The sequence below is a fragment of the Marmota marmota genome, unplaced genomic scaffold, assembly GCF_001458135.2.
Source record: "Marmota marmota marmota unplaced genomic scaffold, marMar, whole genome shotgun sequence".
Classification (NCBI taxonomy): domain Eukaryota; kingdom Metazoa; phylum Chordata; class Mammalia; order Rodentia; family Sciuridae; genus Marmota; species Marmota marmota.
The window spans coordinates 21,694,530-21,718,417 of NW_026000142.1; the positions used below are offsets into that span (position 1 = coordinate 21,694,530).

The following is a 23,888-nucleotide window of genomic DNA, read 5'->3' on the forward strand; positions in this document are numbered from 1 at the left end:
TCCTCCCGCCCGGCCCGCGTCATCCTCACCCCCACGGAATGCTGACGGGGCGCCTCGCCGCGGGGCCCAGGCAGGCAGGCGACTCGGAGTTTGGAGCTGCATAGTGGTGGGGACTTGGGGGCGGGCGACCCGGGTTGGAGCCAGAAGACCGAAAGCCTGGGATTTGCCGCTGCACTGATGCCTGTCCTTCCTGCCCCCTCCCTCGCACACTCCCTCACCCGTCCTGGGCTCTAACTAGGGCTTTAAATGATAGTTTTCTTAATGAGGGCTGCGGGGGCGGGAATCAGTGGAAGGAAAGACCAAGAGCAAGGAGCTGGGGGAAAGACAACCTGGGAAGGATTAAGGTGAACTCTCAGCACCAACGGCGCAACCCACGGTTCATTCATGGAGCTGCGGCTTTGACTCTGTCGCCCCTTTTCTCCCCTGCGCGCAAAGAATGGGGGAGGCGTCTTACGCCTTCTGCCCGGTGAGCTTCTCAAGCCCCTCTTGTCTTCCTGGGACTCCCTGAGAAGAACTGCGTAGCAACCTGCGGTAGCCGTTTACTAAAAAGGGAATTCTGGCCACTGTATCTGCTGGGAGGAGAGCCTGGGGCATTCTACAGCCCCCCTCAGGAGAGAGACTAGGCCAGCCTTTTCTTAATTCACCAAACAGACCCCCTTTCTCGACTAAGTGGGGGTGGGGTCATCTAGCTAAGACCTAGGACCCAGGTCTAGTAGAATTTGGCATCAGTTTGGTTTCCCTTCCCTTCCAGCACTGCCTGCAGACACCTGGTTCGGCCTGGCCCGGCCCCCGGCCCCGCCCCCGCCCCCTCACTCTCACTGTGTGGTTATGTGGCAAGCTTGCTTTTTAAACCCTTACTGCCTCATGGGCTCTGGTTTAAGAACCAGGAGGTCCAGAATTTCTTAGCTTTCTGGATTCTGCCACACCTGTAGTCTCAGTATTATCAGTTACCCAGTAACCTGAACTGCCTTAAATATGCCACAACATTCTTGAAGTCCTGGGAAGTTCCATTGTAGCAAATTGACGACCCCATTCTTTACTAAGACTTTTTTGTTTGCATTTGCAGTTAAATTAGCATTAACACTTAATATTTATTGAACCCTTCCTCTGTGTGTACCACTGTTGATCTTTGTATCAACTTTATTGTCCATTTTATGAATGGGTCAAATATATTGCCTAGGGTCACATAGTAAGCCAGGATTTCTGGCAGCCCTCAGATAGATGTCAAGGAACTTGGGTATGGGAGTGATTCTCAAGTATTTGCCCAGTGGTCTGAGAACTTGGGTTTCATCCATGTACTTCAGCAGTCATTTATTGGGATGTTTATCTACTATGTACTATCCTCCACACTAAAAACTTACATATCTGTTCTGATTTAGCCTTCATTTGCTCCAGTGAAGTAATTGGCACCATTGTCTTCATTTTACAGATAAGATTCTTAGTTTAGGCAAGCAGAAAACTTGCTCACAGTCCTGTTTCCTCAAAGTAAACAGAACCAGCCTTTCAAACCAGTGTTCAAATCTTGAGACCAGTGCTTTAATCACTAGCAAATATGTCCACTGCGTCCATTCTTCAGACTAAATGGTGGAGGCAAGGTCAGGAAACAACTATGAAAGTTCAGTGAAAGATGTATGAAAGAAATAAGTTGAAGGGTGTAAAAGGAGGGACTTTAACAACAAACCTTTAAACATGCTTCACTCATGATGACCAATTTAAAAAAAATAAATGAGAGAAATGGAGGTTAGTCACACTGTGGTAACTAGGGTTTAGTTCCAACCGGGCACCTTAGTAGTGCTTATGCATTCTTGACAAAAGCCCCGTCTGCATATTCTCAGCTTCAAGCCAGACACTACCATCTTGTAGACCCAGGAAATGTGAACCTGGCCTGTCAAGGATCTGTGGAGGAGGTTCCTCTCCTTGCCAGAGCTGGCACAGAGCTAGTAGAGTGTTCTGGTACCAGAAGAGACCCTGGCCAGGGTCTGGATGGCACACTGGAGTTTGGCTGTCCCTCCTTCCTCAGGCAAAAGAGGGGCTCTGCCTGGGCTGTTTCCTGCCTGTGTAGGCAAACTCAGGCCCCATCTGTTCAGCTCCAGTCCCAGCAGATGAAAGCTGCTGCCCCCGCACTGTGAAGGTAGATGGAAGGGTGGGCTGATTTGGATCCAACCAGTGCTTAGTAATGAGCTTGTCTCACAGTAAATATTTGTGACTGCTGTTGATGAAAGTGAATATTCCCAAGTTCCATGGAACTCTACTTGGGGCCGCTTTGCCCTCTATAGGCCAGCTGGTCTTGCAAAAGCAGCTGAACTTATGAACCAGCACCTGAACCAGGCTAAAGAGGAACCAGTGGGGTCTTTGTAGCACACATCCCTTCTGACCTGAACATGGCCTGTAGCTTCTTATCTTGGTAAGTGAGTACCTTCTAACTGGCGCATGGCCCCTCATTGTTCCTTACTACTTCCTTGATTTGACATGATACCACCAAGGAATAAGAAAGGACGAAGAAGGCTCAAGCCCAAAGAGGAAGAGAAGGAAGAACTGCTATGCTGAGAATGTTTTCATTTGCAGTTTCACACAGAGAGACTGCTGTGAGGAGACTGGAGGGAAAGGAAGAAGGAGGCCAGTGGAGGAAATTGGGCATGGCCTGTGCCAGCAGCTCAGTGCTGTGGAGTGGGCCCTGCACTAAGACTGGGATACCTGAGTTCTAGTCGATTATCTGCCACTGATTAGACCTGTGAGGTATCTCAAAATAGCTTTTATAAAATCAAGGAAATGGAATAGAAAGTGCCTTGCAGCTCTCATAGTCTATGATTTCCACCCCTTCTCAGACATGTAGCTCTGTGAAGGAGTTTGATCCTTTGGGACTGTAGCCAACTCTTGGAAATGGGCCACACAGTTGAGGAGAAAATGCTTCCTTCATAATCCAGAGATCCACAGGGCCAGAGCTGAGCACAGCAGACTATGTTTTCACAGCTACTAAAAAGGCTCATAGATCACAAAATGTTAACGCTAAAAGAGACCTTGGAGATTATCTGGTCTTAGCCTCTCATTTTACAGATGTCGTTAAGAAAGTTCAGAGAGGCACAGTGACTTACCTAAAGCCATGTGACTAATTAATATCAGAGTCTGTTCCTTCTGAGCTCAGTCTTCTGTCAAGATTTTGATATATGGCTAATTGGTAGTTTAAACCCATGACTTGAAGATATTTCCAGATGCCTGGCTTCTGTGATCTTGTATGCAAGTGCCATTATATTTTGCTGGATTGGGATAAAGATGGGTCTTCAATAGAGCTGATGCGCCATTCCATGTGACTTTGGACCCGTAATAGGAAGCAGAAGAAATGGTCATCTAAAGGATTGACTGAAATTGGTCCTCTAAAGAGGACCCAGGATTGCCCAGGCTAGACCACTCCCCACCCTGATATGCATTACATCCCTGAAGCATTATTCTGAGCAGCCACTAGATGTCCATAATGCCTCATAGGGTTTGCCTGGAGTGGCAAGGTACCATCTTGCCTCCAGTAGGCTTTGGGGCCCTTAAAGGAGGTTAATCAGTGGCAACACAACAGAACAGAGCAACCACTAAAGGGATTTGAGAAACAGAAGGAAAGAAAATTCAGTATGGAAATTGCCCTTCAAAGAAGGAAGGGAAGATCCTGATTGGCGAATTAGTAATGACAAAACAGTAAGAAATGTCTGTGCAGAAGTAGTCACCTCCTTTTACTCAAAGCAGTGAACATATCCTGTCTGTGTTTCTCTTATTCATTTCCACCCATGTGTGCAAATACCCCTCTAGGGTCAACCGGTGATGAAGTTTCTGTTCATTGTAAAAGGAAGGTTGTTTTTCTTGCTTGTGATCCCATAGTGAGACTAGGATATGCCATTATTGCCCACAGAGAATGGCTTTTCTTCCTTGAGCCAGTGATTCAGACCAGCACAGCTGTTGAGTTACCCACTCTTCTGATTATCCTGAGATTCCACTATTATTTACTTCAACGACTGCTCTTTAAGAAAGTCAGAAAGGAGTAGGCAGAAAAGCATTGTCCCATCCAGAGCAATTTTCAGAATTCAGCTAAGAAGGGACAGGTGATTAATGAACGTAATGAAGAGTTATTGAATGCACGGGCCTTTCATTCTGGGACAAGTTTCCCAGGGCTTATAGTTTGTGAGTTGCCAGGCTTAAGTGGAGAGAGAAGCCTCCCAGTTACCCTGCTGCTTCCTCTCTTGGAAGAGTGGTTTGCCACACATTCTAGATGTGGTCACCTATATGGTCAAGCAGACCAAAAATGTCTGGCCAGGAGCCTTGAAAATGGCCCTGTGCAGGTGCACTGGCCCATCTCAGGTCCTTGTGATTTATCCTTTTTATTTGCCAATGTACAGCAATATGATAATTTTAGTAACAACATTTTGTAGGGCATTGATAGATATTTTCCACTGTCTTGTTACACATTTAATCCTCCCAACAGCTCTATAAGACAGGAACCATTAGATTTCTCAGGATTCTAAGCTAATGAGTGATTGATTTCTTGAGGCTTCCATAACAAATAACCACCTGATAAGTCATTTGTTGAAATACTTAAAACAACAACTTTTATTCTCTTGCAGTTCTGGATGCTCAAAGTTCACAATCTGGCAGTGCTGCAGTCCCTCCAAATGCCCTTAATTCTGGTGGCACTCCTTGCCTTGTGGCTGCATCACTTCAGTCTGCCTCCATGGTCATACTGCCTCCTTTTCTTCTGTCTCTCCTATTTGCAACTTCTAAGGACTCTTGTCATGAAGTTTAGGGCCCACCTAGATAATACACATGATCTCCTCATCTGAGTATCCTTAATTGCTAACTGTATCTGCAAATAACCTTCTTTCCATTGGAGTAACAGTCAGGTTCTAGGACTAAGGCATGGACCCATCTTTGGGGGCTGACTTTCAACCTACTACAGCGACAGAATCAGGTTTCAATCCCCCAAATCTGTCCATGGTCCAAACCAGAAACCACTGTAATATATCACAAAAGAGGAGGGAGAAAGGGAAGGTACATAGGATAGCTAGTGACTTTTCCTTCTACTGTGCTTCAGAGAAATGGAAAAACCAAGCATGAGCTGTATAACCATTGAGTCTTCCTTCCCCCAGGGAAGGGAGAGGGCCCTCCGTCAAAGAAGTGCACTTTGACGAGACAAACTCAAGAAATCTGCTTCCCTTGCTTTCTTCCTTTCTCTTGATTCCTTAATAATTTTCTCACTCTTTCTTGAAGTGGTCTATAGATTCTATCCCAAAGATCTTGAAACATACTGATAATACTAGCAGTACCTTTTGGTATTGCTACAAAATTTAGCTTAACTGTAACTAAATCACAGAAATGTAAAGAGCATTATGTTGAAGATTAAGGTATACTTCCAGATCAGAGCCAGCCTGTATAAGTGTGAAACTGAAGGTTCTGACTCAAATGGTGTTTCAAGTACATCATGTATAAGTTTGATCATTTATCAGGGGGTCGTCCAGGCCCTCAAGTGTAATTTGCTTTTTCACAGATAAGTGATGTAAGTATAAAGTCAAGTCATTCATATTTTGGTTGGGAAAATACAAGTATTTTTCCCAAAACCAATTTCTACAAAATACATTACATCAAAGTACACAAGTACACTTACGTGTATGTTAGTGGACATTAATAGCAGAGTGGTGGTATGAAGTATTTCTGGAGTCGGACAAACCTGGGTTCAAGTCTCAGATCTAATTTTTGCATACTAATTTGTATACCTTAATTCTTTAAGCCTCAAATCATTCACATGTAAATGGAGTTAACTTCCTTCATGGTATTGTTGGACGACAAACAAGTTGTATATCACAGTCAATCTCAGCAAATAGTAATAGTGGTACACCTATTATTTCTTTTTTTTTTTTTTTGGCAGAGTGGGGAATACCAGGGATTGGATTCAGGGACACTCAACCACTGAGCCACATCCCCAGCCCTGTTTTTTTTTATTTTATTTAGAATCAAGATCTCATTGAGTTGGATAGCGCCTTGCCATTGCTGAGGCTGGCTTTGAACTTGTGATCTTCTTGTCTCAGCCTCCGAGCTGCTGGGATTACAGGTGAATACCACCATTCCCAACCTATTATTTTCTAATATAGAAACTAATGTAGAAAAGACACTATTTTGTCCAGAGTCCATTATTGAGCTTTTTTTCCCCTAAACTATTATTGTTCTTGGTATTGTACCTAATTTAGAACTTGTAATTCTTAATTCAAAATTTGAAGTGTTGGGGTTGGGATTTAGTTCAGTGGCAGAGTGCTTACCTACCATGCATAAAGTCCTGAGCTCAGTCCTTGGCCCAAGAGAGGAAAAAAAAATTGTGTTTTGTGCTATCTGTTGCTTACAATTTTTTTTTTTTTTTTAGGTAATTTTAGACTTGCAGATGGGTACAAAATAGTACTGACTTTCCATGTACCCTTCACTTAATCTCCCCTTACATTAAATCTCACAAACCACAGAACATTTATTTAAAGCTGAGAAAATAATCTTTCAAGGCATAAGTTTTACTATTGCCATCCACAATCTGTTCTCTGTGTGAACCAAAATGATCTTTGTGACATTCTATCAGATTTTGTGTGGATTACTTAGAATGCTCATTCCCTCATAGATTGAATAACAACCAGACTGTTTACATGGTCCACAGGCCCTTAGCCTTCATCCCCTGCCACATCTCTGCCCTTAACCATTTGGGAGGTGGGGAATTCAATCAGTGGGCCCTCTACCACTGAGCTTCACTAGTCCTTTTTATTTTGTTTTGAGATAGAGTCTCGCTAAGTTGCCAAAGCTGGCCTTGAACTTGTGATCCTCTTGCCTCAGTCTCCTAAATAGCTGGGATTACAGGCCTGATTTGTCCTTAATCTTTTTCTGTCTTCCCCCTTACTCCTTGTGGTACACTGGTTCTCATCTCCTGGAGTACTATTAACTTGGTTCCCCCTTGTGGGGACTTTGCTCTGTCTTCTACCTAGAATGTTCTTCCCCCCACATCTTAGGATGACTGGCTACTTCTTGAGCAGATCTCTTAACACTTACTGTGACTCCCCTGTGTAAAGTAGCCTCACCAATTGGTCATATTACCTAGTTTGGTTTTTGTTGTCATTGACCTTTTTATTTTTCTAAGCAGGAAAAAATTAAGGAAGATCCCAGTGACCTTAAGGTTTCTCCAGTTCTCAATTTTTAGTTTCCCAGCCCCTTACTGATTGATTTATGAAGGAAAGTTTTATGGAGGTACCATAAATACAGGTTCTTGGTAGATGAATATGTGAGGAGCCAGCTGAAGAATGTGCATAGGTACACAAATATACCTATCTGTACTTGTGTATGCATATACCTACTATTTCAAATTTGCTAAAGTGCATTTTCTCCAAAGGGAGTGGGGGCTGTTGAGCCTGAAATAGGGAACACCAGGACAGTGAGATCAAATGCTTTGAAAGTGGCTGTGCCAACGCTTTTTGCTAATTAAAGAATGTTAGGACAATCACCACTAGCAGCAGTAAAGGGCGCCCCATTACCTCGCTTTATGGCGAGCTGGGTAAATTTAAAGGCAGCTATAAATATCCCATTGAGCGCCTGAGCCCGAGCACAGTGGGCAGACACTAGGCTGGGTGAGGAAAAGAGTCCAGGAGCTTCTGTCCCCCTCTGTCCAGAGTCAGCTCTCTATTAGCTGTCAGTCCCCAAAATTTGGGTGACTAAAGAACAAACAATTCCATCAACAGACTCTTAATTTAAAACACTAAGGGGGAGACAACAAACAGCTCTGTGCTGAGTGACAGAGAGCCCAGGTCCTCTGGTCCTGCTTTTTCACTGACTTTATTTTGCCCCAAGGGAAGATGTTTCTTGTTGTGACTTCATTTTCCTCAACTGTGAGTGTGTCACAGAAATTTTAAAAGAAAAGAAAAAAGTCACATGGCTTAGGGCCATTCCTCTAGGAATATTCTAGGGACCCTTATTGAGCAGCTCAGTACTCCAAAGAAAAACTTAGCATTTAGAGAGTGTGAACAAAATGGAAACATGCTTTTTACACTTACCCTATGGAATTCCTGGCTGAATTTAAGACCTATACACAACTTGGAACTTTCTCTGTGTTTTTCATATATTCTGATTGGCTTGAAGCCTTTTGTATCCTCTTGTGTGATAATTTTTTGTTTTTGTTTTTGTTTATTTGTTCCTGGTACTATGGATTAATCTCAGGGATGCTTTATAAACCACTCAGCTACATCTCTAGCCTCTTCTTTCTTTCTTTCTTTCTTTTTTTTTTTTTTTTTTTAATACAGAGTCTTGCTAAGTTGCCAAGGCTGGCCTCAAACTTGCAATCCTCCCGTCTCAGCCTCCTGAGTTTCTAGGATTACAGGCATGGGCCACCGCACCTGGCTCTTGTGTGGTTTCTTTTTGCATCTCTTCCCTGTTCTTGAGGCATTCTTAGCCCCTTAGTTCATAGGGAAGTACATGTTGGCATCACCTTCTGTCTGCCAGCCTCTTTGATTTGTTTCTTTTTGGATCCTCATCTGTGGCCACCAAGCCTCCTTGCATAATTTGTTAGTTACTTGCAATCTCCCTCCGCCCCTCCATGCTAGGAATCCATCCCAGGATTTTACACGTTAGGCAGATACTCTACCACTGAACTACATCCCCAGCCCTCTTCTTAATCTTGCCAGCTTTTTTGTTTTTGCTTTTGTTTCTGCCAACTTTAGGTATGACTAGAGTATTTTTATTTCCAATTGTTTACCATAATTTTGCCATACTACAGTGGCCTAGCACCTTCAGCTCCTAAGTGTATTCATTTGCCCATCAAAGGAGATTGAGAGGGAGATCAAAGCCACCATAGTACAAATGTGGGCTGGGCTGGAATTGTGTCTCTCGGTCACTGGTCTGGCCATCTTCACACAAAAGGATGGCCAGCATTTCACCCTTAAAGGTAGAGAGCAGAGCAGCATTGGTACATCCAGGAGAACCAGCCCAGAGCTTACACTGCTGGCTTCCCCTGTGAGTCATCAAACAGGGGATGGATGGGTTGGCTGACACCCAGGCTCCTGGATGCTGCGTTCCTTTTTCATTATGAGTTTCTTCCAGGATTACATCTACCCAGCTTCCAGCCTGCTCTTGGTACATGTTTTTAGATGCAAATGCTTCTAGTGGTGATCACTTTTTCATCTTTTAGAGGATCTGGGGTGATTGGGATGTCCCTAATTGGTTGGTTAGCTAAGCAGGTGCTCTTAGGAACTTTTTGTCTTAGGCTACTTTAAACTATTTCTCTGAAATAGACTGAAGCAAACTGAAATGGATCGGCTTCATTCCTGACAAGGATACTGAAGTCCCTGCTGTGGTGGGGATACCAGCTGAGGATCAGGGCCCTCCTCCAGGATGCCTGGATACTGGCAACCTAGTGAGAGTAGCCCTCATTCTCTGTCTCTTTCTTGGTGACTGAGGCCAGTTTGTGTGGCAGCCCAGTGAGACTGCTTGATTTGTATTCAGTCAGTGCACAAGTGCTTTTTTTTTTTTTTTAAGGCCCAAGAGGAACCCTGCCAGCCAATAACTCTGAAAGGGCTCTTTGTGCAAATGAGCAGTGTCTGAACTGGGCAGGATCCCCTCCCTCCCCCGCAAATGTCCTCTCTGGCCCAACAACTTGGTGGTGTTTTGAAGCTGGCACAGAGCCCTTTGGGGATCCCTCCCCAGAGAAGACCATCTTGGGATCCCAGACACATGGAGCAACTTAAGCTCTGTCCTTTCTACTCTGGCATCTGCCTCTAAGTGCCAGTCAGTCAGATCTGTTCAGGGCTGTATGTGTCTGTGCATAAGAAATGAGAAGGGGAAAAGGACATGAATATGGACAGACTTACTGACACATTGAGTACATTCTCATTCATCTCTCTAGTTGGAACCCACAGCCTGAGGAGTCTGTGACCTGTGCTCAGCACATTGCCACTGCTCATCTTCCTTCACATGGAACCTCTCTCTTCCCTAAGCCATTTTGATTTCCTAATGAAAGCCACCCGTTTGCTACCTGTACATCTGACAGCTGCAGGGTACGATTCTTCATCAGACTGATACTAAGAGGAGTTCCCATTCTCATAGGAGGCCAGGCGTGGCTGTGGCCATCAGTCCCAACACCAGCTGTTGCCCATTTTTAATCCCACTGTGAGTTGGCTTCCACCACTGCTGTCCCTATCTGACTATTTCTTTCCAAATGTTATTTGGCTTTTGTGTATGTGTGTATTTGCTTCTTTTTTGTTTTTTGCTTTTTAGGGGGGTTGGAAGGTACAAGGAGTGAACCCAAGGGCACTTTACCACTTTTACCACTGAGCTACATCCCCAGTCCTTCCTTCCTTCCTTCCTTCCTTCCTTCCTTCTTTCCTTCCTTCCTTTCCTTCTTTCTTTCTTTTTTTTTTTTTTTTTTTCTTTGAGATGGGGTCTCACTAAGTTTCTGAGTCAGGCCTCAAACTTGCAATCCTTCTGTCTCAGTTTCCTGAGTCTCTGGAATCATAGGTTTGCACTACTGCACCCAGTTGTCAGGTTAAATGCTTTATGTTTCGTTTGTTTATGTTTCATTTGCCCTAATTATTTTAATTATATTGACCAAGGGCCTGGTTCTCTTAGGACAAAAAAAAATCGATTAATATGATTAAAAATTTGGTGGCTCCTACTTATCCCATCATGAATAATGTGTACATAATAAACATCCAGCACTGACCACAGACTGTCCATTAAGTAGGACAATGCAACCCAACTTTTTTTTTTCTTTTGTTTTTGGCTGTGCTGGGGATTACACTAGCATTCTACTGCTGAACAATGCCACCCCTCCACCACCACCACCACTTTGTTTTATTTTCGGAACCCTCTAGGAGAGGGGTATGTTAGAGCAGAAGGAAGGACTGTGGGCTTGCCAACAGCGGTGTCTAGGAGCAGAAGCTAGTAGAGCAAGTGGTCCTCTACTGGACTCAGCAACCTCTCACTTGCCAGCGCTTCTGAGGAGCATTTGCTCCTAGAAAGGAACAAAAATGTTGACTCAAGTCAAGAATTCCCCTGGACTCATTGTTTTCAAATCTGGGAACTTAGAGAAAAAGGAACCCCAAAGAAATGTTCCTACTGGCTAAAGGAAATAGTTTTTTCTCCAATCTAGTCCCCATCTTGAGTGACCCATGGCCACAATAGGGCCTGTGACAGTTGGGATCTGTGTGTTATTATGTGTCCACTCTGAGCAGTCGGGGAGCTTTTCAGCTCTGACATGCACAAATTACAAGTGCAGAAAGATGTATTCAGGTTCAGCCACACAGGGACAGGCAGACTCCTAAAGAAACAGGCTCTGCAGACAAATGCATCCCTGCCTGCTTCCCAAAGACCTTTGTCCCCTGGAATAGGTCAGCTGCGCAGCAAATCTGATACCAGTGACTGGAAAGTTGGTTACCACTGAATCTTCTGTTTGTGGGCCCTATGCATGTACAACACATGATTAAAAATTCATCCTTCCTTGTTGTTAACTTTGCATATAACCATTCATTTCTTTTACAACAAAGAATGTAAAAAGGGTTTGGAACTTTTAAAAAGAACTGTCATCTGCTTCTCCCCTTACCCACCTTTTATTCCTCCTTACTCCAACTCACAAACAATTTCAGAGAACTCTGAAGAAGGCCCTTTGGAGGAGACAGTGATAGAGGAAGGTTGGTCAATAGGTTTATATGTGTGTTCTGGTGTTCTGATACACAGTAAGGGTGACTATAGTTAATAACGTATTGTATATTTCATAAAAGATACAAGAAATGATAAATGAAGTGATAGATGTATTGGTTACCCTGATTTGATCATTATACAGTGTATTCATGTACCAAAATGTCACATTATACCCCATAAATATGCACAATCAATATGTGTCAATTTAAAAAGAAAAAAAAAACTGAAACTTAAAAAAAATAAAATGCTGGGTGTGGTAGCGCATGCCTATAATCCCAGAGGTTCAGGAGGCTGAGGCAAGAGGATCAAGAGTTCAAAGCCAGCCTCGGCAATTTAGCAAGGCCCTAAGCAGCTCAGACCTTGTCTCTAAGCAAAGTATGAAAGGGCTGGGGATGTAGCTCAGTGGTTGAGTGCCCCTGGGTTCAGTCCCCGGTACCAATAATAATAATAACCTCCCTAGAAGAAGAACCTTGTTGAGATGGCTTTGCCCTCATCCTTTGAGGTCTATCTGCCCCTCCCATCCTGTCTTCTATTCTTGTAGATAATTTGTTGGAGTGGAAGGCATGGCGATGCATCTGTGTGTATTGATGGATCTCACTCAGTTGTTGTGTACATTTGTCTCTGAGACCTGTTAATGCCATTTGAGTTTCTGAAATCCTTATTTTGAAAATCCATTTGTGTCCTGGGTTTAGCTTCCGATTACAGGATTAGCAGAGATTACAGGGTCTGTCTGATGTCTTCTCCAAGCTTTCTATTAGATTTACAGCTACAAATTGAGAAATTTGCACACTCCTATAAAATGGAAACTGGAGGCAGATATGGGTTGCTGGGGGTTGGGGGGAATAAAAAGGAGTTCCTATAAGGAACTGGAGTAGTGTCTGCCCTAATATTTGGATCAGAATCTGATAGACCCTAGACTTTCTATCTCTTGACTTCACAACTATGCCAGTCTGCTGTCCCCTCTTCTAAACGACTTTCCATGGACTTGCCTCTTCTTCCTCCCCCCATCCCCAGTGGCTGCCCAGGGAATGGAGGTCTGAGCCTTGCTCCAGCCCTCTGGGTGGCATCCTTTGCTAAGAGCTCTCTGTCCTGTCATCAGCAGTCCTGTGGCCTCCACCTTGTCAGTTCTCATTAGACAGCTCTTCTGTTCTACACCGAGGAGCCTGAGAGGCTAGAAAGAAGGACAGAGATGGGCTTGGGGCACAGAGCAACCCCCACTGCTCCTATTAGAGGATCTAGCCACCTACTTTTATTTTGGAGGTTGAAAAGATATATGTAACTATGGTAAAGACTCATGGGTCAGTTTAGGTTGTAGATGTTTTATGCTGCAAGTAATAGAACTTCCAAGCAGTTGAAATAATGACATTTATCGTGTCACACACAAAGTCATTTTCAAAGTAGGTGTGCTCCATGATGGGCTGGTTTAACTGAGATGTGGCCCCAAAATTAGGTACCCTAGTTCTTTCCACCTTTCTCTTCTACCATGATCACATGTGTCTTTTTTGGCTGCAGAATGGTCGCCATAGCTCCAGGCATTGCCTGCTTACACACCAATCTCTAAAGGCAGAAGTAGAGTATCTTATTTTATACCTTTTAAAGAAAAAAAAAATTTTCGCCAAAAGCTTGTCAACTGACTTCCTTTTACATCTTATTACCCAGATCTGAATGACATAACCACTCCCAAACCAATATGTGACAAAAGGAAAGGGAACTGTTCTCCTCACTCTATGATTGAGTGAGACTATAGATTCGTAGGGTCCATGAATTTGGATAGGAAAAAAAATTACATCTTTATTTTTATTAACCACTAACCAAAGTTTAAGACTGCTGCTGATTCTTGTTATTTGTTTAGTGTATTGACTGTATCTTGATTTTGGTGGGTGTTTTAGTTAGTGTTTTGTTGTTGTTGTTGTTTTGTTTTGTTTTGTCACTGTGACCAAAAGACCTGACAAGAACAACATAGAGGAAGAAGAGCTTATTTGAATCTCACAGTTTCAGAGATTTCGGTCCACAGAGGCATCTCCATGAGCCCATGCTGCTGCAGAACCTCAAGATGGAAGGGTGTGGAGGAGGAAAGCAGCTCAGGACAATGTATTCAAGTTGATTAGTGCACTGATTACGATAAGGCTCTTATCACCTGATCATTTCAGTTCTAAATTTCCTTGCATTGTCTCACACATAAGCTTTTAGGGGACATCCAAACCATAACAATGTTGGTGTTTTTTTTTTTTTTTTTTTTTTTTTTTTTTAATATTTTAGTAACTGTGAGTAAAATTGCATCAGCATTTTCCTGAGGTGCCACAGAGGAAAATCATGGAGTCCAACCTGCAGGGAGAAAAGGCGGAAATGGCTGTTGATTGGGCAGCCAGTGGACCTTTCCATGGGGAATGTCATAGAATGAGGCAATCTAAATGCCATCAGGTAGTCCCTTCCCCACTATTGCCTAGCTACACTTCATTTATAGCAGTATCTCCCAATTTTTACATATTATTAAACCATCAATCTATGTGCTTTAGCCAAATCCAGGTACCAACTGCTATTTCCTTAATGTTTTCCTTTAAATCACTGTTCTTTCTGAAATCACTTTTTAAATTTCCTTAAATGGAAAAGTATCACTTATCATAAAAGGTAACTATCAGTGACCATTAAAGGAAACCTTAAAAATAAATACAGTTCATAGAATACAGAAGAGTGTTACTGAATTCTGGCTAAATCCTATTTGCCCACAAGGTTCTGCCCCTCTTAAAAAAGATGCTAAAGACAGATTAGCAGCACACTGGGACTTTCTCCTTAGGATAATCAGAGTTGAGAGATAATTGAAAAAGGAATAATTCTGTTTGTGGTTCTTGCATTGTGCCCTTTCATTGACCCACTGAAAATAATTCAGTCCCTGGGGAAAAGCAGTTTTAAGATGGACTCCTACTGTTTCTGGAATTTGGTTTGGGACAGACTTCAAGTTTTTTTACCTTTGGTTCAAGGAATTCACTTCTTCTTGCTTTGCTTCTAACCACTCCAGTCCCACCCCTTTTAAAGATCAGTTTAGAGCTAGGGTTGTGGCTCAGTGGTAGAGTGTTCTCCTAGCATGCATGAGGCACTGGGTTCAATCCTCAGCACCACATAAAAACAAAATAATGTGTCCACCTAAAACTAAAGATACGTAAATAAATAAATATTTTTTTTAAAAAAAGATCAGTTTAGCATTTGCCTGTCTTCATTCTAATAACATCTCTCCTGGTCTGTGAGAAAGGTACTGACTACAGTCCAGCAACTATTGGTTAATTGATTAGGCTTGGTGTTACTCAGTGGGACTCCAAGGGGGAGCTAAAGGTCAGCTGAGGGAGGGTGCTCCAGGGCAGCACAGGCCCTGCTCTCAGCAGGAGAGGACCACATGGGATGGCCTGGAATTGAGTGTGCAGCTTCAAGATGCGGAGGCACAATGAGATCAGGGCCTTTGAGAGCTGGAGGGAAGCCGCACATCTAATCCCATCCCCCATCTGGAGACTGGAAACAAACCCTGAGAACTTAAATGGCTTTCTTTAAAGTCTCACTGGCATAAAGGAGCGGCAGAGCCAAGAGCTCCCCAGAGCTCTTTCCACTCATTATATGAAGTCACTCTCAGGAAAAGCACATTCCCATCTTTCTGCCAAAAGTGTTAAAATTGGTCTGGGATCACTTCCTCATCTTCCCTGCCTTCACCCCTCTTCCTCATCTTTCCTCAGTGTTTTGCCCCTTCTTCATTGTGGCTGTTCTTCCTCACAGGAGCGAACATCTCGGGTCTCTTGTCCTTGCCTTAGTTCTGCTTCCCTGAGCCCTCTCCTCTTCCTCCTGAGGGCTTTTGGGACCTTTGCTGAGTCTCTAAGAAAGGGTATTCTTTATAGTGGTATGAGCTCAGTGTCCTATGGACCTTTCCTTTGTGGAATTCCATTGCTTACAGGAGCCCTTAGGATAAGGTGGATAAGAAAACAGTGCCCTGTGTCCCAGGGTGGGGGTGGGGGCTGCTTCCTTCTTCCGTGTTTCCTACTTCCTCCCCTGAAGATTCTTGTCACCAAGTGTGGTAGAGTCTGAAGTCTCCACTTCATTTCTCTTATACATTCTTATTTGGACTTCAGAGGATGCAAGCAGCAGAATCTCTGGGGGGCTGTGAGACCACAGCTGCAATTACTAGGCCCCAAATTAGAACTGGCAGCAATTTTTTAATTCAGGAAACCCTGTTGAGAAGACAGGCTGACACTTGCTGGCTATGCTTTTGCAAAATTTCTCCTTGACTTGATGGTCTAGCGCACGTTCACCGGTTAAGCATGACCTGAGAGCCTTTGTGGGCACGTTTGTATGTGAGTCTATACTGTAGAGCAGACCACCTGCTTAATGCCTCAGCTGAGACACATTTCTTAATGGCTTGAAAGGACAAATGTTATTGTCTTTGAGCTAAGTGGTTCAATTAGCTCTGATTGGAAAGAGTGGGATGAACTGGGGAAACACAGCCTGTTTGGTAACAGCCTTGGGAACAAGGAAGGAAGGGAAGGTGTTGCCCCTGAGGAATGAGTCTCTGTGGTTGCCTGGCCAGCTGCATGACTAGGGGAGAGCACTGCTCAGACTCATTTTCGTTTGGAATTCAGGGGAGCAGAAAGCTATTATGAAAGGGACAATATCACTGCCTTAAGTGGTCATGCAGGGTGTATGTGGATCATCCCTGCTGCTTTAAGAGAGTGTCATTTCTCCAAATAAATATTCATCACTCCCTTGTGTGTCTTCTATGCCACACTGGATCAATGAAGTACACTTTCAGTTAGTGCGAAAAAATGTATTCAGTTTGCAACTCCTTCTAGCTGTTCACATGGATGTTTGTCCATCTTTCTGTCTGCAAAGAGTCTTCAGAAAATGCAGCATTGAAGAACCTCTTGGAGCTCCTTATAAACAGCCTCGGATATTGTGACCCTAAAGTCAGGAGTGAACATGGGACCAGGACCTTCCCCTTTGAAGTCTACTCCTGGTTACCCCTTTTCCTCTGCTACCCTCACAGGCCGAATCACCTGGACAATTTTCTCTTTTTATCAGGGCCTAGTTTTGCAATGCTATGGATGCTCCATGACTGATATGTCACTCTGTCAAGTCCCCCTGCTGGTCCATTCTTTCTGGCACCTTCTCTCTTAACTGTTCTTTCCCCATGGTACCTCCCACCCTGACCCCCACAGCCTCCCAGCAAAGATATGGTTGGAAGACTGAAGAAGCCCTGAGCTCAGTGATGTGTCAGCGCATCAAGATGTCATGCTGGCCAGCAGTGTGGGCTTGAGAAATAAAAGATTTACCTTGCACCCTGGCCCTGGCCTTTACTAGCTGCGGGGCCTTAGACCTAAGACAACTAACTAAATGTCAGGCTCCTCATCCATAAAATGGGGATGATAATAGTGAATTGTGTTTCCAGAATAGCTTCGCCAGAGAGCCCCAGTGTGCTGGGAGAAATGGAATGGCAAGGTTCAGGAAACAGTGAGTCTCTAGAGCGATGCGAAGGTGAAACAGGTTCTGAGTTGTGTCTTAGGGTCATCAAATGAAAGGTTGGCTGAAACAGGAGGTGGGGTGCACACACAAAAGGAAGGTTCCCCAGACAGCACTGTATTCTCAGCCAAGCAAAGTGGACCTCAGTGGCTGAGGCAGGTACCTCAGGGAACTGCAGGATTCTCCTTCCAGCTTTTTTCTCACCTCCCCCGCCACTTTTTTTTTTTTTTTTTTGGCACATGGAAGGTTCTTCTGTTTGAATGCCCCTTCTGGAGATCAAGAGTTTTTGCAAAAACCATTGTTTTCTGGCACTCTTAACTCCATTTTTATCTTATTTGAAAACAAATTGGGTCAGTGTGATCCAGCAGGTCCTAAAGAATAAATTACAGGTAGAATTCGAGACCTCATAGTTCCTCCTCTTTCCCCTTATTTCTACTTGACCCACCCTTACAGCATTGCCCCTCCTAGCTGAGAAAAGAAAGTCCTGCAAGGTTCACCTTCACTGATTTCATCAATTCAGCTATCCTCACCATAGCTGGATGACTATAGCATAGTTCACTGCTGTGAAACCATCCAGAAAGATGATCATATTGCTATGTAAAATCTGGGGAACTGGACCCCAAATGAGTCCATGAGTCACTCCTGTCCCCAGCAGTTTTGCCACCAGAGTAATCAATGCAAAAAGATTGCTTTAGCCTCAAGTTCCTAGATGAATTTTTGGTCATTCCACACACACTTTTCTCTTAGTCTTTGGACCCAAATCTCTCTTCCATTTATCATGTCACCTGCAAATCTACTTTCTGTGTTTTTGCCAAGATCCTTTTCTGCATTCCCACAGACATTTACCTGTGACCCAGCTGGTCTTCTCCAGAGAATTTTTATAGTTCTTTGAAAGAACCATTGTTCCAAGAAGATGGGCAGAATTGCTAAGATGCGGGGTCTGACCAATGCAGCCCTTCCCGCGCTGAATTGGAGAATGGGAGAGTACTATTTTATAGTCATGCCTAGAGCTCCTCCCTGCCCCGCCAAAATCCATCTCACTGAATCCATCTCTGGGTCCACATGGATAGCAGCAGCTTCACTTGGGTGAAAACCTCACTTCCAGCTAATCTGAAGGAGGATCTCCAGAGAGTAGTACAGCCTGGCCTTTCTCAGTTTCTGCCCCATGTTCTCTGCCTCCAAGGCTCCCCACAGGCTCCCAGCATAGGAATTTTTCTTGTTGACAGTGTCCGCCAAATCCTTACATGTGGGGCATCATGGCCCACCTTTTCAAAGACTTAGGCATGAGACCCAGAAAAGGCATTTTAGATGCACAAGACTGTTTTCTGTTAGAACAGAAAACTAAGGTTCTAAATTTCTTACAAGTATGGAGAGATGGACTGCAACTTGCAAAGTGAAATGTAGTTTACCATTTGTAACAAATGCCAAGTCCTGTGTTTAAATTCCAAAATCAGTTACACAATTATGAGATGAAGGTGACCTCACTTGACAGCAATTCATTTGAAAATTACCCCAGGGGGGTTTGTTTACTACCAACTGTATGTTAACAACAGTGTGAAGTGACTGATAAAAATTGCATTCATAGAGAAATAGTATAGATCGAAGGAAGTAATTATTCTACACTGCTTAAACAACATCTAGGATATTGTGCTCTGTTTCTAGCATTGCATTTTTAGAGGATTCTTGATACAATGGAGGGGCATTCCTAGGAAGAAACCTGTGTTATGTAAAATATGGAGTCTAGTTCCACTGAGTAATGGAAATCACTAGGGAGGGAAAGAAAGGGCCAAGCAAACCTTCACAACACCATTGGCTATTAGGTGGAGGGAGGCAGGGAATGAGCACTTTTTGTGTTCTTGCCTCTTGCTAAGCACCATACTAGTCATTTGACAAGTCTTTCACATTTAGTCCTCAGAACAGTCCTCTGAGCTGTGATATATGAGCTCAGAGAACTTTCCAATTGAAAGAAGAAAAAAGAAACAGATTTGTTCCAGATTGGTCCAGAATATAAAACTTAGACCAATGGAAAGAAGTTTAGTTAGTGAGTTTTCACTTGAAAGAGAATGTTTCCTAACAGGAAGCTAAGCTCTTCCTGAAGAACTCTCAGTTATTGAAATACTTGATAGAAACTGATCTTTCACAGATACAAGGAGGACCTCTACATCAGAGAGGGAAATAAATATGACCCTTGGACCCATGGGATGTTCTGGAATTCCCTAGGGCTTTAAGACAGCATCAGGCACAGTTGCTAGGTAGAGAGAAAGTCCAGAGCTACCAGTGGTTCATTTCTTCTGCTCTGACTTGCAGATTACAGTTCATTTATGCCTGGTGTTAGCCCTAGTGCCCCTGTTTGTTCATCCCAGCTGTCTGAATGAGCTCCCATCCTGGCAGCTTGTCTGTCAAGGTTGAATCTGTCTCTCCTTCTCTTCTGGACTCCACTTCATTGCAGTTTGTTTTCTCACCCAGGAATGGGTATTTTGAGGAAACTCCTTCCTGCTTCTTTTCATTGGTGCAGTCTCCCGCTCGGCAGCATCCATGGGGTTAGAGAGGGGGAGCCTTTGTGGCCCCAGATAGAACTGTCTTCCAGGCTGGGGATGTTGATGAGGCCTGTGTATGTCTGCATGCTCACACTGCAGCCTGATCGATGCCTGTCAGACCTCAGCATCAGAGTGACAGCTGCATGCCAGGCTGTTTGCTGAACACAACTCGTCCGTCAAGGGAAATCAGACGAAATCCATCTCCTTGTCCAAAGCCTGGCCCTATGGGCTGTGCCTAGAATGCCAGTCTTGTGCCCCACCCTACTTTTGTGCCTGAAAATCATTCCCCCTGGGACTTCAGTGTTACCTTGGTTAGTCCCCTGGTGCAGGAGAATTATAATCAATAAAATTGTGTGAAGAGACCAATACCTAGCACCTACCCTTTAGGAACTTCTAGTTTATTGCTAGTGCCTACTGTGTGAAAGTGCAGGTATATAACATGCAGAACTATACATAATTACCTTAAACTGTATAAAATAAAATGAATTTTATAAAAGCATTTGTATATTTGTTGAGTGGGTCACAGCTAGCTTAAGCAAGTGGTGTAGATAGTTGATGGGAGAGGGGCTCTTTAGAGAGTCTCATTAGAGACGTAATTGTGGGGGTTTTAAGGCTTGCAGGAAGCTCTATCACCCCATGTCTTGGCATTGAGCCAGCTAGTTGCCTCTCTCCTCCCTAAAGCCTCTTTTATCCCATGTAAGTCTGCACCTGAACCTTCAGGAGACCCTCTCCAGCTGTAGTCACTCCAGCCCAGCACTTCCATTTCCCAAGGCTACTGGCTCTTAAATGAAGAGCTCTGCCCTGTCCCCACCTCTAGTAGAGGCCCTGCAGGTAATACTCTCCCTTTGCCTGCCCTCCCATTGGGGGTCTGTATGGCTCTCAGGGTTCAAGGAAAAATGCTGCAGGAGGCCAGTTGCTTAGGAAGGTAATATTTTTCCCTCACTGCCTGGAAGACTGGAACACAGAATTGTTCAAAGGGCAGAAGTGGACCATCTGGGCAGTTGGGGAAAGGGGTCAGCCCAGGAACACCAAGTGGAACATAGCAGTTAAAAGGGTGAAGTTTTTCATTGAGGGGGAGTGGGAGCCTTGCAGACCCACAAGCAGAGGATGGGGATCCTGGATGAATAGCAGGCCAGGAGAAGCTATAGTTCCAGGGCAGTTCCTTTTACTTCCAGTTCTCAAAGAGCTTTTCAAACTAGGGAAGGATTCTCTGGCATTTTTTGCCCTGGGATGCTCTTGCTGAAATCGGCCCCCTGCTTGGGCCCCCTCTCTCTGCACTGCCCTACTTTGGCAAGCTGAGCTCTCCCCCACCCCAGGCCTGTGGAGTGCAGCAGTCAAAACTTTATTACCCACATGCTGGAGCCGCTCTGCAATAAAAGAAAATAAAACAAGGTTATGGGAATGGCTGGTGCAGGGGCCAGCCCTCCAGAGAACTGGGCCCACTGCTGCCTATCTTCCTAACACCACCGATCACCACTAAGGTTGCCATCGGGAAGTCATCTGTGGCCCTCCAGGCTTTTCAGGACAAGTAAGTGACCCATGCAGTGGTCAGATGGAGTGGCCACAGCAGCGCGTAAAATAAAAAACAGACTGAGCTGGTGCAGAGCATCATGGATCCCAGCCTCCAGGCCTCTTCCTGGGCTCAGCCCTCCAGTGGCTGGAAGGCAAGGAATAGAGAAGCGATTTTTCCTCCCAAGGTAAACCAGAGTGGGAAGGAAGGGAGGCCTTCCCCGAGGGGCCCCAGAGGTGACAGAGGGACAGAGGTCAGTGTCAGCCTCAGCTATACTATATCTAAGACAAGTGCTGGTAAAACAAATCCCACTCAAAGAGGTAGTCTGGGAATGTCCAGAGGGAAGCGGAGGGGGCACAAGCACCTGGCTGAGTGTCCTGCTGAGGTCCCCACCTCACACATATATTGTTCTGCGCAGCAGAATGTATATTTATGCCTTGCACGGAGGTTGGCATTAGCAGTGGTTCAAAGTCTCCAATAATTTTCATTTTGTCATGCAGCATGTCTGCCCTTTGACCAGAGAGCTTTTAAATTCCTCCTCCCTAGACCTCTTTTTGCTCTCCCTCTCCCTGGCTTCTCCATCCCCAGGCTTGATCCAGACTTGTTGATGAGCCTCGGCTTTTCCCCCACACATGAGGCACTAAATCTTGCTTGCCTGCCTCTCGACCCGCCATCATTTCCCCGAGCTCACCTACGCCCATGAATGCTTAATTTAAAACTTCTGCTGCCTCTCAGCAGTTTGTAATTCTGAGGCCAATCTCAACGGAGGAAACAAAATGGGCTGATGAATGTACTCTGGTAGGTGAGCAGAAAACCATCCGCAGCGTTTCTATGATACAGGGCGAGGCTTTCTTAACCATTTAGTGTAATAAGATGGATATCTACAGAGTCTAGTTATTCTAATAGAATGGATATCTGCCTGATCTATTGGCCTGCAAGATGGTTATGAGTTTTAAATTTCCTCATCTCCACGGCAATAAATTCTCTGGGCTTTTCAATTATAAACTCAGTTTCTCTCGGTTGGGAAAACCAGAAGGATTTTGTTTTGGTCAAAGGGTAAGAGAGCCAGATGCAGTGAGGGTTGGGAGGTAGGAACACATCCCAAATTGTACCCATCCTTCACCTTTTCCTCCTCCACAGCCTGTGCCACCCCCTAGGCAGCACTGTGGGTCACAGATCCCTTGTTCTTGTCATCTCAGCACGATCAGTGTCCCCCCTGCAGGGATCTAAAGGAACCCCTATAGCTTCAGAGGTTTGAACTTCCAAGGCTAAGCCCCTCTCTGGGTGTCTGCTTTCCTGGGCAGAGGGAGGAAAGAAGAGAGGTCAGGAGAGGAATGAAATGGGAGCAAGTGGAGCCTATTGGCCTCCAAGGGAATGCCCTGGCTGGCCACCTCCCAGTGCAGACCCAAGAAAAAGAGGTTGCAGTGGTGGCTCCCAGGCAGTCAAGGAGGTGAAGATGAGTTCCTGGGGCTGGGCTCATGCTGAGCAACCAACAGAGAATAGATGCAGTGAGCCCCAGAGGGTAATGAACCCAGAGCGCTCGGACCTAGGATGGGCTCAGCATGGGGCATTGAAGGAGCCCAGGCAGATCTTGCTGAGGGCTCTCGCCTTTCTTAATGGCTTTTTTCTTCACACTCACACATCACCCCACTGTCTAAGAGCAAGCAACCAGGGCAGGCAGGAAGACAAATGCCTCCCCCCAGGGCCACGTCCTGGCCTCTCTCAGTGTGCCTTCATCCCCCACGCCCTAGCCCTGGCTGGATCCTCCAACTCAGGTGCTTTCAGGAAATTTAGACAGCTGGGAGTGTGATTCTCCCAGATGCAGCAGAATCAGTGTCCATACGTCAGTGACAAGAGACAGGCTCTGGACTCAGGTGGAATTGAGTTAAAATTCTGGCCTCTCCCCTTACCAAATGACCTTGGGCAAGTTTATTGCTGTTATTTATTTCTTTTTGTGTTTTGTTTTTGCAGTGCTTGGGATAGAACCCAAGTCTCTCACATGCTAGGCAGCACTCTACGATTGAGCTGTACCCCAACACTGAATGTATTTCTAAATGAGCATATAAAAACATAAAAGGTGCACCTATTAATGGAGAATCAGGTAATGTTTAGTGCATGCATGCATTGTGAAGAACCCTCTTACCTAGAGCATTTATGATATACCCCTTGCTGAGCCCAGCTGTTGGACAGAACCTGTGTTCAGAGGCCTCACTGGAAGGGTACAGTTATAATGAGCAGGCCATTGCCCCAGATACTGTATGGCCAAGACTGCGTTTGGATCAGTAATAAAACAAAAAAGGCCTGTGCCACTGAGATTATACCCTTTTATGTTCTTCAATTCACACATTTTTTTTTTTAATTAGTGACAAGCCACTTTATTTATTTGCTTATTTTTTTGTGTGTTGCTGGGGATTGGAACCCAGGGTCTTATGCATGCAAGGCAAGCATTCTACCAACTGAGCTATATCCCCGGCCCTCAAATCACATGTTCTTAAAAGCCAAGACAAATAATAAGTGCCAGTGATTGGCATCTGTTTGTATGTTGGTTTGTTTTAACTGAATTCATTTGACACACATTTTTTATCTTTTGTGTGTCAGGTACCATGTAGGAGTTGGGACCACACAAAGTCAAGTAAGCTATGCTTTCCACCATCAAGGAATTG

General features: G+C 44.6%; 1 protein-coding gene across 1 annotated transcript in view; it reads left to right on the forward strand.

The window, feature by feature from the left end:
- Snd1 (staphylococcal nuclease and tudor domain containing 1) overlaps positions 1-23,888 on the forward strand; it is a 411,985-nt gene that overhangs the window by 355,613 nt on the left and 32,484 nt on the right. The window lies entirely within an intron of this gene.